Here is a 15,705-nt window from a genome sequence, read left to right as displayed (position 1 = left end):
TCTGTTATTTTCTAAAACAGTAGTGCATGGTATTTTTACAGTATGATGCTGGAAACCTCAGCTGCCAGTAGATTACCATTTTTTTTACGGTGTAGATACCCAGGGTAAATGTGATGTGGTAGAGGTATGGTCACAGGAAGGTTGGATGAAGGTGATCAATTTATAATCCCTGCAATCAGTTAAAATTAGATTAATTGAATATAATAAGAACTAAGGCCAGGGATATTTTAATATGGTGTGGGATTTTAATGCACGCAATTCACTGTGGGGAAGTTTATGCACAGATTGGAATGGAAGAGTTGTAGAAGGGTTTATGGAGGAACAAACTTTAGTGTGTTTAAATAATGGGGAAGTTTATGCACAGATTGGAATGGAAGAGTTGTAGAAGAGTTTATGGAGGAACAAACTTTAGTGTTTTTAAATAATGGGAAGGTAACTCGATTCAATATAAGGGATTCTTCAACTTCTTGTCCAGATCTTACAATAGTTCTGGGAACTATAGCATTGGAATGTAGATGGAAAGTCCTAGATCATTCAACATTAGGTAGTGATCATTTTCCAATAATATGTGCTTTTGGAATGGAAATTTATTACCAAAATAACACAAAGCAATCCAGGTGGAAATTTGATAAAACTGAGTGGGAAAAATCTAACAAGTTATTCATTGATGGAATGGAGAATTATATTACTGAAGATGATATAGACTTATGTTCTGAAAGATTAAACACTTTTAAAATGTGGGAACTAAAATAGTATTAATGACAGTTAGAAATACTGCCCCAGGGAAAGATAGAGTTTGCTATAATACTAGTAAACAAATGGATGAAGTAATATTTAAAGCAATATTGGATCTTTTTAATAAAATATGGATAGAAGGTTAACTGTCTTTAGCCCTATTGGGACGGGACTAGTTTTACAGGGGTCGTTAGTGAAATCTGCGTTTCACAGACGTACTTGGTGATTTTAATCCCGTCCGAATCTGCCACGTCTGTGTTTTTCACACACAACCTCTGTGATAATTCCAGAGCAAATTACCTACCGTTTTTCAGCAAACTCAGTGATCCTCTGAGAAAACTAATCCCGTCCGAATGCGAATGTCTGTGATTGCCGGTGATATTTTATTTCACAACGCGTTTCCTTGTGTGTTTTGGCCAACGTGAATTACCGTAGATGCTCTTACCGCGCGGATGTTTGATAGATTTGCTTAGCGACAAATAAATAATAATAAAAAAAATAATACAAATAATAAAATCAAGAGCAAGATCGCGTAAACTGTTAATACCGGCTATTGTAATATCAGCATCAGGGATTACTCACGTTCATTTATGTACTTAGTTACATAATGTTTTAATTACATCTAATAAAAAAAGGAAAACAAGTTAAACTAAAGGAACCACACATTAACATGGTTTTGTTATACTAGCCATTTAGTATTTATTGTGTAATAATACTAAGGCAATCATTCTGAATGAATGCAATGCACGCATACAGAGCGCGTGATATCTGTGACGTCCAGATGCACAAATCAGACCCTCCCACCTCTGTGATAAACACAGAGATGTTAGTCCCATCCGAATCGGTACATGAAAATCACAGACGTCAGGTGGTAAGAATCGAAACTCAAAGTTTAGAAAACTAGTCCCGTCCGAATAGTGCTTTTATCATGGAAACAAGCTTTCCTAATTTCTATTCCAAAGATGTGGAGGGAAGGAGGTGTTATTAAAGTTGCAGAGAATAGGAAGATTTTATAATTGGGTTTTAAGCTTCTTGTTTGGTCAAAAGATTCAAGTCAAGGTGGGTAGTGTATTATCTTAGATGGTGAATGTAGAAAACAAAACTCCTTAGGGAAGTGCTGTAAGTCTTATATTATTATATCAATTATGTGGTGAAGGACTTCATCCAGGAATTTCAACAGCATTATACGCTGATGATGGAGCAATGTGGAAGAGAGGGAAAAATGTTTTATATATTGTACATAAAATCCAGGAAGCAATAGAAGGTGTAGTGAAATGGGGATTCAGATTTTCTATATCCAAAACGTGTTGTCAGTTTAAAAAAATAAAAATAAATAAGAAGGATTGCAAAAAAATATTAATTGTATTTATATAAACAACCATTAGAAAGGGTAACAAAATGTAAATATTTTGGTTTGTGGTTTGATTTTAAAATAACATGGAAAATCCATATTGACTACATTGAATAGTGTAGTAAAGTACTAAATCTAATGAGATAGTATGGGGGGTGGTAAACAGTTAATTTTGTTTGGCTTCCAGCACATTGATATACCAGGAAACGAAAAAGCTGATAAAACAGCTAAAGAATAACTTAATCTGAATACTCATGCTATTTCAGTTTCACTCAGCAGGATGGAGGGGAAAAGTATCAAGCTTGCAATTGGAAATGGCAAGGGAATCGGAAGGTTTACAGGAAGACATTTTTATAGTTTAGAAAACGGTAAATCAAAGCAAAATGATACTGAACTTCAGTAGAGAAAATCAGGTAATTTTAACAAGACTAAGGATGGGTCAGATAAAACTTAATTCTAAACTTCATATAATATGAAAACACAGTACTGGATTATATTAAACATGTCAAGTAGAGGAAACAGATCATGTGTTGTTAATCTGTCCTATGTATGAACAGGAAAGGAATGAACTACAAAGAGAATTACAGAATTTAAGATGCAATTAATTTTTAGTCTGCAACATATTAAATACAAAACAAGGATGTGGTCAAATAATAAAGACAATTTTAAAATGTATTAAGAATAGTGGACTGAATAATAGAATATAGAATTCATAATATATACCTAGACTGAAATCACTTCATACTCCAGCACAGTAAGTGGTGGTATGCACCTAAAAAGCTGGTATGTGACCTGCCAATAAACCCACAGAAGAAGAAACATTATGTTAGATGTATTGTAGGATGTCTGTCTCAGGTACAATAGATAATTAGAGCTGTCAGGAGAAATGGGCAGGATTCAAATGCGGGTTTACACAAGGCTTTATTTAGAACAGAGGAGGCAGAGCAGATGAGTCACGTTCAATGGATTACTCGTAGTGACTGGATGAATAGTCGAAGCATATGAATCAAAGCCGATGAGTAACGTTCCACAGTAATTCGTATGTCCGCTGAGACCGGAGTGATAAGGACTGGAAGCTTCCAAGAGCTCTGCGCTTTGTAAGAACAGGGGGCAGAGAAATCAGCTAAACACACTGGAGCCTGAGGACAAGACACGACAAGGTGAGTGCCAAGAGCAGCTAGAAGATCGGAGCTATTGATACGAGTAACAACAGTCTGACAATAGACAGAGAAACACAGGGAATGATAAAGGGAAAAAATTTGAAGAACATAGGGAACAGGTGGCGAGCAATTAAGGTTCACAACACAGAAACAAGGAGGGCGGGGAAAACTCAAACAGGTAGACGCGGTGAGCTGACAAGCGATCCAAACACACACAAACACACACACACACACCAAAAAGGCAGGTGATTAGCCCCGAGACCCGACAGTACTCCCCCTCCCAGGAGCGTCACCTGACGCTCTAGGAAGGGGCCTACCTCGATGCCGCCGGAAGTCCTCAATCAACGAGCGGTCCAGAATGTCCCGGGACGACACCCAGCACCTCTCCTCTGGACCATACCCCTCCCAGTCCACAAGATACTGAAACCCCCTGCCGCGGCGCTGCTCATCGAGTAATCTCTTAACCGTATAGGTAGGAGATCCATCCACAAGACAAGGGGGCGGGGGGGGTGGGCCGACTACAAGCAGGATTAAGGGGGGAAGAGAACACCGGCTTGACCCTGGAAACATGAAAAACCGGGTGAACCCAACCAAAAGTTGGAGGGAGCTTGAGCCTGATCGCCACCGAACTAACCACCTTGGTGATGCGGAATGGCCCAATGAATCTGGGTGCCAGCTTACGAGAAGGTGCCCGGAGAGGCAGATCCTTGGTAGAAAGCCAAACCCGCTGACCGCACACATAGGCAGGAGGAGAGGACCGGCGACGATCAGCTGCGGTCTTGGTTCAGCCAGAGGTTTGGATCAAAATCCTCCTGACTTTCTCCCAGGTGCGACGGCAGCGCTGGACGAAAGCCAGGACGGATGGAACCACTGCGTCGGGTTCCTGTGACGGGAACAGAGGTGGGTTATAACCAACAGAACACTCAAAAGGGGACATACCTGACGCGGCCACCGGAAGAGTGTTATGAGCATATTCTGCCCAGGAGAGCTGCTGGCACCAGGAACTCGGATTGTTGGATGCTAGACAGCGGAGCATTCTTCCTAGATCCTGGTTGGCCCGCTCACACTGCCCATTGGTCTGGGGATGAAACCCTGAAGACAGACTTGCAGAGGCCCCAGTCTGTCTACAAAATTCCCTCCAGAACCGGGAGACGAACTGGGGACTCCTATCAGAAACCACATCCACCGGAAACCCATGGAGACGGAAGACGTGGTCCACCACCAGTCGGGCGGTCTCCCGGGCAGAGGGCAGCTTGGGCAGGGGGATAAAATGAACCACTTTAGAAAAGCGATCCACCACCGTGAGAACTACAGTGTTACCCTTCGACGGAGGAAGCCCAGAGAAGAAATCAAGGGCAGTGTGTGACCAAGGGCGGGAAGGGATAGGGAGAGGGTTTAGCAGACCATCAGGAGGGCGATTGACAGGCTTACTTTGGGCACATGTGGGGCAGGCCAATACAAACTGTCTAACATCTGCGGCCATAGTAGGCCACCAGAAACGCTGTCGGATGGCAGACAACGTTCTCCGAATACCTGGATTGCAGACTAACCTGGATGAGTGACCCCACTCAAGGACCTCAGAGTGCAGCGCAGCCAGCACCGGCAACCTGCCCGCCGGACACCCTCCCGGCACCTGCACCCCTCGACCGGCCTCCTCAATTCGCTGCTCGATACCCCATGAAAGAGCCCCGACCACCACCCCCTCAGGAAGGATGGCCTCGGCCGCAACCTCCCCCCCTGGAGCACCGAACAGACGAGAGAGGGCATCGGGTTTGGTGTTCTTAGATCCCGGCCGGTACGAGAGGGTGAAGTTGAACCTGGCAAAGAAGAGCGCCCAACGGGCCTGGCGCGAGCTCAGCCTCTTGGCCGAACGGATGTATTCCAGGTTCTTGTGATCCGTCCAGACCAAGAAGGGCTGCACTGACCCCTCCAACCAGTGACGGCACTCACCCAAGGCCAATCGTACCACCAACAGTTCTCTATTGCCGATGTCGTAGTTACGTTCTGCAGGGCTGAGACGACGAGATAAGAATGCACAAGGGTGGAGCTTCCCATCGTGGAGGGAACGCTGAGATAGAACTGCGCCAACCCTGACGACCGAAGCAACAACCTCAACAATGAACTGGGCCTCAGGATCTGGAACCAACAGAACAGGAGCAGAGACAAAACGGGACTTTAAAATATCAAAGGCTACCTGCGCCTCCCGGTTCCATCTGAAGGACACCTTAGTGGAATTTAAGGCTGTGAGCGGTGCAGTGATCTGACCAAAATTTCTGATGAATCGCCGGTAGAAGTTGGCAAAACCCAGGAATGGCTGCAGAGCCTTCCGGGAGTCAGGGACCGGCCACTGGGCGACAGCTTCAATCTTAGCGGGATCTGGCTTGATCCCCTCCGTAGAAATAATGTGGCCAAGGAACTAGGGATGGCCCGATACCATTTTTTTCCAAACCGATACGAGTACGAGTATTAACATTTGTGTACTTGCCGATACAGAGTACCGATACAGGTATTTCTACAGCGAAAGTAATTACAGGCTACCAGAAAAGAAGACAGAAGACTATTTTAGAACACAGGTTAGAAGACTGTTTTTATTTTCTCTGCTTGTTTTAACAAAATAAATAATGAGTAAAATAATAAATGTAGGCAATTTCAAATAAAAACTAAATTATATATATTTCTGTGTAAACAAAATGCCTCAAAACTGGCACTGTCTTCACAACTGACAAAATATAAATAAAACGTATTGTACAGTCAACACCGTCAACTCAACAATATATCAATGAAATGTTTGACAACGTCTTCAGCTTTCAATTTAGCTCAATTTCAATGTAACTGTTGTGTAGTCTCAATGAAACACATATTTCAATTAAACAAAACATCATTGAAACTATTGCAAGTCTCAATCAAACTACTGCATATTTCAATTAAACAACAATTAAACTATGTGGCACAGTGACAGCTCCCTTGTTTCAATTAAACAAACATTTCAGTCAGCAATGTGATCTGAACTAGCTTAGGTACTTTTTGGGAGAATGAGAGGCAGGTTCTTTTTGATGAACAAAATCATCTCTGCATGATCAGCTGTGATTCTGTTTCTGTCATCATTCACAATATGTGACACTGAGCTGAACAGCCTTTCACTGTCAACACTACTGCATGGTGCTGAGAGGTATCTGGATGCCATTTTGGCCAGAGTAGGGAACCGCACTTTGTTAACTGCCCAGTATTGTAGTGGTTTGTCTTCTCGAGAAATTGTGGTCTCCCCTAGGTATGTCTCTAATTGTGCAGTAGAACCTACTTTAGCTCTGTTTAGAGAGACTGGTGCTTGCTCATCTGCTATTTCATCAAATATACTGTCCAGGCTGCTGCTTGCCTGATCCCTGCGTGGTTTTCTGGCAGGAGGTTCGTCCAGGTCATGATTCTCCTCTTCTCTAGACGACCTCAACAGCTCACGCATCAGCATCTCCTTGGCATTTGCAGCAGTGTTGGTGTTAGAGAAAAAAAGATTTTTATACCTAACAGAGGAAGAAAAAAATGAGGCATCTGACAATAGGTATTTATTAAAATGATACAGCCTAATCAAATAATTTATTAATGAAAATGAAATACTAAAATGTACTTTTCAGCAAGACATTGGCAACTTTTAACTTGCTATCTAGGACGCACACAGACACAGATACACACCCAGACACACCCAGACACACACACACACACACAAACACACACACACAGACAGACAGACAGACACACGTACACACACACACACACATAGAAACAAACACACACACGCACACACACACACATAGAAACAAACACACACACACACAGACAGACAGACACACACACACACATACACACACACAGAAACAAACACACAGACAGACACACACGCACATAGATGCAGACCCACACACACGCACACACACAGAAACACACGCCCACACACACCTACCTGGGGTCGAGTAGAGTAGCGATGCTGTAGAGGGGTTGTTCTTCCACATCAGAAAATCGCCTCCTGACAGCTGCAGCTAAAGTCCCTTTCATAGTTTTGATGCCATGGTCATCGTCGGTCTCTCTAGACAGAAATCGCTGCAATACAGTGACAGCAGGAATCAAATCTGCTGCCATAGCTTCAGAAGAGCTAACTTTTCGTGTTAACTCCTCAAACGGACCCAGAACAGTTACAACCTTCTCCAGCAGTGCCCACTGGTGAGCCGTGAGATTTTCAGGGAGTTCATGTTTGGACACAAAAACTCCTAGTGCCCGTTTCTGCTCAAGCAGGGACTGGATCATGTAAAATGTACTGTTCCAGCGGGTCTGTACGTCCTGCTGTAGTCGTTTTGCAGGCTGACCGATCTCTAACTGAATGTCTTCGAGGCAGGAGTAGGCTAGAGGAGAATGTTTAAAATGGCCAATGATTTTGCGTCCGATAGCCAATGCATCAGCAACACTTCTCTGTGACAAAAGTCCTTCGTGGACCACCAGCTGGAGAGTGTGAGTGGCACAAGGTAGGCTAGGGAGTCCAGCATCATTCATGCCCTTAATCATATTTTTAGTGTTGTCTCGTAGCACAACGTGGACAGAGGTTTTCGGAATGCACCAGGTCTGAAGCATCCCATCGAACGTGTCTGCTATGGCTTTGCTGGTGTGCGAACCCCGAAACGGCTTTGCTTGTAAGGTGGCGTGGCGAAGAGTAAAGTTGTCATCAATCCACTGTACATTTAAACTGAGCAGAGACATTGGGCAGACACTGCTTGACCAAATATCTGTTGTAAAACTGACGGCCGAAACGTCACGCAACAGGCCACTGACGTGCTTTTTCACGTCATTAAACACTTTCGGTAGCATAGCGGTTGTAATGTGATGGCGACTCAGAATTTCGTATCGCGGCTCCAGTATGCCAAGAAGATCGAAATCCTATATTTTCAACAGCCGACAGTGGCTGGTCATCAAGTGCAATAAAGTATGCAATTCCCTCTGTTATTTTTAGTGCCCGTGGATTATCTCTGGACTTCTTCTCGCACTTCTGTAAAAGCTGTGTTAATGTTGGCTGCTGAGTTGCTTGTTTAGCTTGACTAAACTGTGTGTATTCAGCGCTATGATGCGTCTTCAGATGTTTAATTAGATTGCTGGTGTTAAACGATGTACTTTCTTTTCCTCCTCTCGACACCTTAGCTGAACATAACTTACAGTCTGCCTTGCTGCTGTCATCATCCCTGATCTTGAAATGAGCCCAAACCGCCGACATTTTACGTTCATATGGCGTTCCTAGACAAAGCGGCAGTTCGCGGCGGCCAGTTTCTTTAAACAAAACGCACGTGGTATAGGTGCGTGGTATCGGATCATTTTTATGAGTACGAGTACGAGTATATGAGGACAGTATCGACCCGATACCCGATGCCAGTATTGGTATCGGGCCATCCCTACAAGGAACGTAACTGACTCAGCGTGGAATTCGCACTTCTCCGCCTTGACAAACAACTGATTCTCTAGTAACCGCTGGAGAACCCGTCTGACATGCTGGGTGTGTAATTGGAGAGAAGGGGAGAAAATCAAGATCTCATCCAAATACACGGAGACAAATTGATTGATCATGTCACCCAACACGCTGTTGACGAGTCCCTGGAAAACAGCTGGAGCATTGGTAAGACCAAACGGAAGAACCAAGTACTCATAGTGTTCCGAAGGGGTGTTAAACGCCGTCTTCCACTCATCCCCCTCCCGAATGTGCACGAAGTGGTAGGCATTGCGCAGGTCTAACTTGGTGAAGACCCGAGCTCCCTTTAACAATTCAAAAGCAGAAGACATTAAAGGTAGGGGGTACCTGTTCTTAATAGTAATGTCATTCAAACCTCTGTAATCAATACAGGGGCGCAGGGAGCCGTCCTTCTTCTGAACCAAGAAAAAACCTGCACCAGCGGGAGAGGAGGAATGGCGGATGAGCCCAGCTTGAAGTGACTCACGTATATACTTGTCCATGGCCTCTCTCTCAGGACCCGAAAGGGAATATAAACGACCCTTAGGCAGAGAAGAGCCCGGGAGAAGATCAATGGCACAGTCGTAGGGGCGATGCGGGGGTAGCAAGGTGGCCCGGGCCTTACTGAAGACTGCCCGAAGATCATGGTACTCCGCAGGAACACCGGACAGGTCAGAGGGATCCTCCTGAGGAAGACAAGACACAGAGACAGGAGGAAAAACAGCACCCAAACATGACACGTGACAAGACTGACTCCAGGCTAAAACAGAATTGTTGACCCAGTCAATGTGTGGATTGTGTTTATGTAGCCACGGGTGTCCCAGAATTAAAGGGACCTTAGGGGAATCAATAATAAACAGCTCAATCAGCTCGCTATGGCTGTTAGCAATATGAAGGTTTATCTTGGGGGTGATGTGAGTGATGGTTGTAAGGGGACGGCCAGCTAATGACAATGCTGATACGGGACTAACCAAAGGAATAATCGGTATTCTCCAACGTTGAGCAGAAGCAGCATCGAGGAAGTTCCCCTCAGCCCCTGAATCCACAAGGGCGAGTCCAGCATGAGATTGACTCTGGACAGAGAGTTGGAACGGCAGCTGAGTCCGTGCTGCAGGAGAGCTTGAACTAAGAACCGTGCCCACCAGGACGCTCCGCCTCACTGGTGGACCCTGGCCTTTTAACGGACAGTGAAGAGCGAAGTGACCTCCCCCGCCGCAGTATAGAAACGCCCCCGACGACAGACGTTCCTGCTTCTGTTGTGGTGTAAGCCGTAAACGACCCAAATGCATGGGCTCCTCCTCCGAGGGCTGTCGGCTGGCTGAACTGGTTGAAGAGGACTCTAGGTGGCACCACGGAGCGGGAGTTTGCCGTTGTTTGCGGTGGCGGCTGAGACGGCCCTCAATACGGAGCGCAAGATTAATGAGATTATCCAATTCCCGCGGGAGCTCTATGGCCGCGAGTTCATCTGAAATGGCGAAATCCAACCCCTCAAGAAAGTGGGCACGCAGCGCGCTCTCATTCCAGCCACACTCTGCCGCTAAAGTCTGGAACTGGATGGCGTAATCCGTGACAGAGCTCCTCCCCTGAGTCAGACGCGATAACTGGGCCGCCGCCTCGTCTCCCTGAGCTGAGCGATCAAATAATTTTGCCATCTCTTGACTGAAATCCGGGACATACCGGTGTGAAGAACCACCCGTCCCGTGCGAGGAGCTCGGAGACTCGGGCAGTGAGAGCGTCCACATCCCGCGCGGTGGTGGCATGCTGTCCTAACAAGACTTCCTGCTGATCGAGAGCAGAGCGGAGTGGATCAGATCCCGCTTAATCCATGATCTGGTCAGACTGTTATGTCAGGGGAAATGGGCAGGATTCAAATGCGGGTTTACACAAGGCTTTATTTAGAGCAGAGGAGGCAGAGCAGATGAGTCACGTTCACTGGATTACTCGTAGTGACTGGATGAATAGTCGAAGCATATGAATCAAAGCCGATGAGTAACGTTCCACAGTAATTCGTATGTCCGCTGAGACCGGAGTGATGAGGACTGGAAGCTTCCAAGAGCTCTGCGCTTTGTAAGAACAGGGGGCAGAGAAATCAGCTAAACACACTGGAGCCTGAGGACAAGACACGACAAGGTGAGTGCCAAGAACAGCTAGAAGATCGGAGCTATTGATACGAGTAACAACAGTCTGACAATAGACAGAGAAACACAGGGAATGATAAAGGGAAAAAATTAGAAGAACATAGGGAACAGGTGGCGAGCAATTAAGGTTCACAACACAGAAACAAGGAGGGCGGGGAAAACTCAAACAGGTAGACGCGGTGAGCTGACAAGCGATCCAAACACACACAAACACACACACACACCAAAAAGGCAGGTGATTAGCCCCGAGACCCGACAAGAGCACCCATTTGGTTAAGACAAAATCATTTATGTTAACCCTAAAATTAGCTAACAGTGCAATTATTTGTTTAATTATTAAAAACATAACTGTACACTTTTTTAAGTTTAGTTTATATTATGTACAAAGTACTAATTAAGGTGTACATATAATGAACATGCAAACACACTACTAAGTTTTTTATTTCTTTTGATTGCAACAGCTAACTTAATGGCTCATTAAGAACATGCATGGATGATAACACTGACACTGGTCTTATCACTTTACATGAGCAGATCTGTAAAGAAGGTAGTGGAAAAAAAGCCCTATAAACCCTGTATAGTCTTAGTAGATGAGTCATATTTATCATAACCACACTATAATTTATTGCATATTCTCCCTTTAAGACTAAATAAGACTTGCATACAAAATATTCTAATAGGAATCCAGTACACAACGTGAACATTAATTTATCAGGATTTAAACAACTACAACTCTTACAGTATATGCAACAGTTATATGTTCTTACCCAGCAGTTCCATTTGTGTTCCTTTATCTAATGTGGGTTTAGTGGTGCTAGTATGAGCACACAGTTGCTTAGTAATGTGAAACATAATTTATGTTCGCCCAGGGTTGGTTGGCTTCATGTCTTACATCCTCAAAAAGAGCCACAAACACAGGGTGATATGTTATCATTGAGTAATATATGGACATTACTTTAGAAATCATTGAAAGGTATTTGGATAAAAGTTTAGGTACTTCTAAATTCTTCTTTGTTCTGCAGGACACCAAGTTTGGTCAGTCTCAAGGGCACCTCTACCAAGTCACCCTTCCTCGTTCAACGTTGTTCCTATATAAGCAGCGCTTTTTGAAACTCTGTTGGGAATTAAAACACTTAAGATAAATTATTAAATATATAATATTAAATATATAAATATTTCCAATATTTTTCATATACTAACAGCGATGATGAATTGCCTGTAAACTCTATGAAAGGGATGGGCATTTCTGATAACCTGCTCAGTAAATAAAGCATAATAAAAAAACTGAGTGGTCAAGAGACACGTAAACAATGTTTATTAACTATAATAAACAAATTATGTTTACCATGTTTATCTCTTGCTTTACTCATATCTTTTTAGTTACAAACATTTAGAAAATGCACTACATGAAACAATGTAAAACTTAAAATGGAAATCGAGGGCTTGGAACCAGAGGGGCGTAAGTGGCATTTGACAAACTTTACAGGAGAGCCAAAACAAAATTTTGACCACACTTCAATCAACTGTATTTATTAACCTATAACCACAACATTGCAACCACATACATACTTATACGAGTAAGTTCTTAAGTGAATATATTATGGAATATTAACACAATGAACATATTATAAAACCTTGCAACATCTTGAAAATATGGCAAGTACATCAAATACGCCTTTTTGGCACCAAACATTTCCAATTCTTCTAAAGAAAAATAGGGCGTATCTGCTGATCAATGCAGAAATGATTGGTAAAAACATTGGTTAAAAACAATCTAACTTCATAATTTTTCATTTTATTTAAAATACTGTATACATAGTCATTTAATTTCATCATTTCAAACTGTTTAACATTTAATTTCTAACCGTTTAATTTCAGTTCTCATTTCTGAGTTCACATTCATGTCAAACAGTTTAACCTTTAATTTCAAACAGTTTAATTTCTAATTTTATTCATGAATTCACATTAATGCATTTAATTTCAAACAGTTTAACATTTAATGTAACGCTTAATTTCTCTTGTTTATTACACATTTCACTTTTAGTTCACTTTAGTTGAACTAAAAAGTTCACTCACTGCCCACTGTCAGAGTGTTATAGGTATGGCAGCCTGCAGACCGTGCAAATTTCTCTGACACATCTAGGGTCTTCAAAAAAAAGTCATTGCATACCCAAATCTGTCTTCTCTCTGAGGTTAAATAATACTCAAATGTATAAATTCTTCTTGAGATTGTTTCCCTGTTTATTTTCTCTCTTTTGACAACATGATTGACAATAAAGTCTTTCTGCCTCTCTGCATCTCCCATCTCCCAAGAATATTCAAATATTTTTCCCTCACTTCCTCAGGGAAGTTTTCATTGCATTTGTAGCAACAGGAGGCAAAGTGCTTCTCCCTCATCCGCCTTCTTGGGACCTGAATGTCATGTGAATTCATGTAGCTTTGGCCAGAATTTCTTAACCTCTTGGGTTTGTTCTTTTTCTCGTTGTCAACATTTCTCTGTCTTTTTCTCCCTCTTTGTGTTTTGGCATCCTCCTCCTTTCCATTTTCTACCTCTCCCTCCTGAATAACTTCAAGCACAATAACTGTCTCACTCCCTATAGCTTCTTCTGTCTCAGTGTGTCCCTCATCAATTGCATGTTCTTTCGCCCTGTCTGTCTCTCTCCCTCCATCTTGTGCTGTTTCTATGTGTGTGTATCTCTTCCAATCTCCTCATCTCTCTTCCTCATCTCATGTGGTTGTGTCTCTAAACGATTAATCATTAATATTTACCTTTATCCTATATTGGTAGTACTGTCTATAAAAGTCGTGGCCGGGGAAGTCGTGGCCTAATGGTGTGTGTGTTCACTGCTCTGTGTGTGTGCATTTCGGATGGGTTAAATGCAGAGCACAAATTCTGAGTATGGGTCACCATACTTGGCTGAATGTCACTTCACTTCACTTCAAAATATGATATATATATATATATATATATATATATATATATATATATATATATATATATATTAGTGCTGTCAATCGATTAAAAAAAATTAACTAATTAATCGCACAATTTTTTAAAATTAATCGCGATTAATCGCGATTAATCGCAATTAAAAGACTGAAACTTTTTGGATATGTAAATGTAAAATGTAAATAATTAATGTAAACTCAAGACAAAGAAACTATTTAAATTCAAAATATGATTGTTTATTGGAATTTTTGTTTAACTTGTAACACAGATTTTCTCATGTAAACAACATACCTGCAATAAACCATCAATATCATCCAAATTAACTTGGCTTGAAAGCCATATTTATTACAGAAATAAAAACACAGGCATGTAAGTACCATTTGAATTTCAAAACAATCAATGCCAATAAAAAACAAAAATGATTTCCATGTTGAAGTCTAAGTGGACTGCAAAAAAATTCCAAAGTATAGTCATTGCCAGTGCTTTAAGTGGGCCGGTACACACCCGCCACTTCCAAATATAGCTCTTGAGCGTACAGCCACCTCTCCGTGCGCCCAGAACGTGCTTGTAGCGTACCGGTACGCTCATTTGGACATCTGTTTTAATAGAGGTTTTAATCTTTTACCTGCACTGACGATTTTCAGAGCGCCCTTCACAATGCAAGCTTCCTAATTCATCCCACCCAGAGCAGAAACTACATTACCCATTCACCCTTAAGTTATACAAGTGAATAGCGCATGTGTCGCTTTTCCCACTGTTAAGTGTCAACAACTCAACGTGGCCGGAGAAGGTGTGTGAAACTCGTTGTGAGTTATACTAAAGCAAAATCTTGAGTATTTATTTTCTGATAAACATTAAAAACTGTCTGCGGAGGTTGAGTCGTCCTGCAGCCGGCTGTTCATTGGCTGCAGCATCTTTTTTCTAAGTTCTAAAAAAATACCGTAGACGGCAAGGTACAAATTTAGATATTCATTTATGTAATTAATCTATAGCCTATGTACAAAGACAATATGATCTTTATGTCCCCTTTTTGTTTTAAAACTTGATGAAGAGAGAGAGAGCGCAAGTTGCTGCAGCTGAGGAGGACAGTGATGCACGCGTACAGGAGTGATTGACAGTTCGCGGCACTGTACAAAAAATACTCCGCTACACAATTATTTCGTCATTTTCGTTTAAGCTTATTAACGTTAGCGTTACATAAAGGTCTGATTTACGCAATGACTATGACATTTGAGTTCATGATTTTAATGTTGCTGTTTCTTGTGGCAGACTAAATGAAGAGTAATGTTTCTTGTGGCAGACTGAAGAGTAATCCGGCAGAGTTTTATACTGAAACTTTCCGTCTAAAAGTCCTTCCTTGGTCTTAACCATATTTCTTTGCACGTTGAACACACATAGGCCACAACTGGAAATAAAAAAAAACTGCAACCGCGTTAATTGCGTTATTTTTTTTTAACGCGTTAAATATTTCAAATTAATCGAATGCGTTAACGCGCTAATTTTGACAGCACTAATATATATATATATATATATATATATATATATATATATATATATATATATATATATATATACATATATATATATATATATATAGCCTGGGCCTGCAACAGATTCTTGATAACAGATAACATACCATTATCCTACATGAACTGAATGATTAAGGGTTAAATTAGGTTAAGTCAGAACTCACTTTCTCCATCATGTGCTGTCTCCATGTTTCCCTTAAGCCGATCTCTCTCCCTCACCTCATTCGGCTCTGTCCCTTTATGATTTCAAAGTATGTATTAATATCCTACATGAATTTCCTGAATCTATTAGTTCAGGCTTAGAGTTAAGTTGACTGTGAATGTTTAAAAGAATATTCGGTAACACTTTATAATAACTGCACACTA

The sequence above is a fragment of the Carassius gibelio genome, chromosome B5 (assembly GCF_023724105.1).
Source record: "Carassius gibelio isolate Cgi1373 ecotype wild population from Czech Republic chromosome B5, carGib1.2-hapl.c, whole genome shotgun sequence".
Classification (NCBI taxonomy): Eukaryota; Metazoa; Chordata; class Actinopteri; order Cypriniformes; family Cyprinidae; genus Carassius; species Carassius gibelio.
This window is presented reverse-complemented; position numbering follows the sequence as displayed.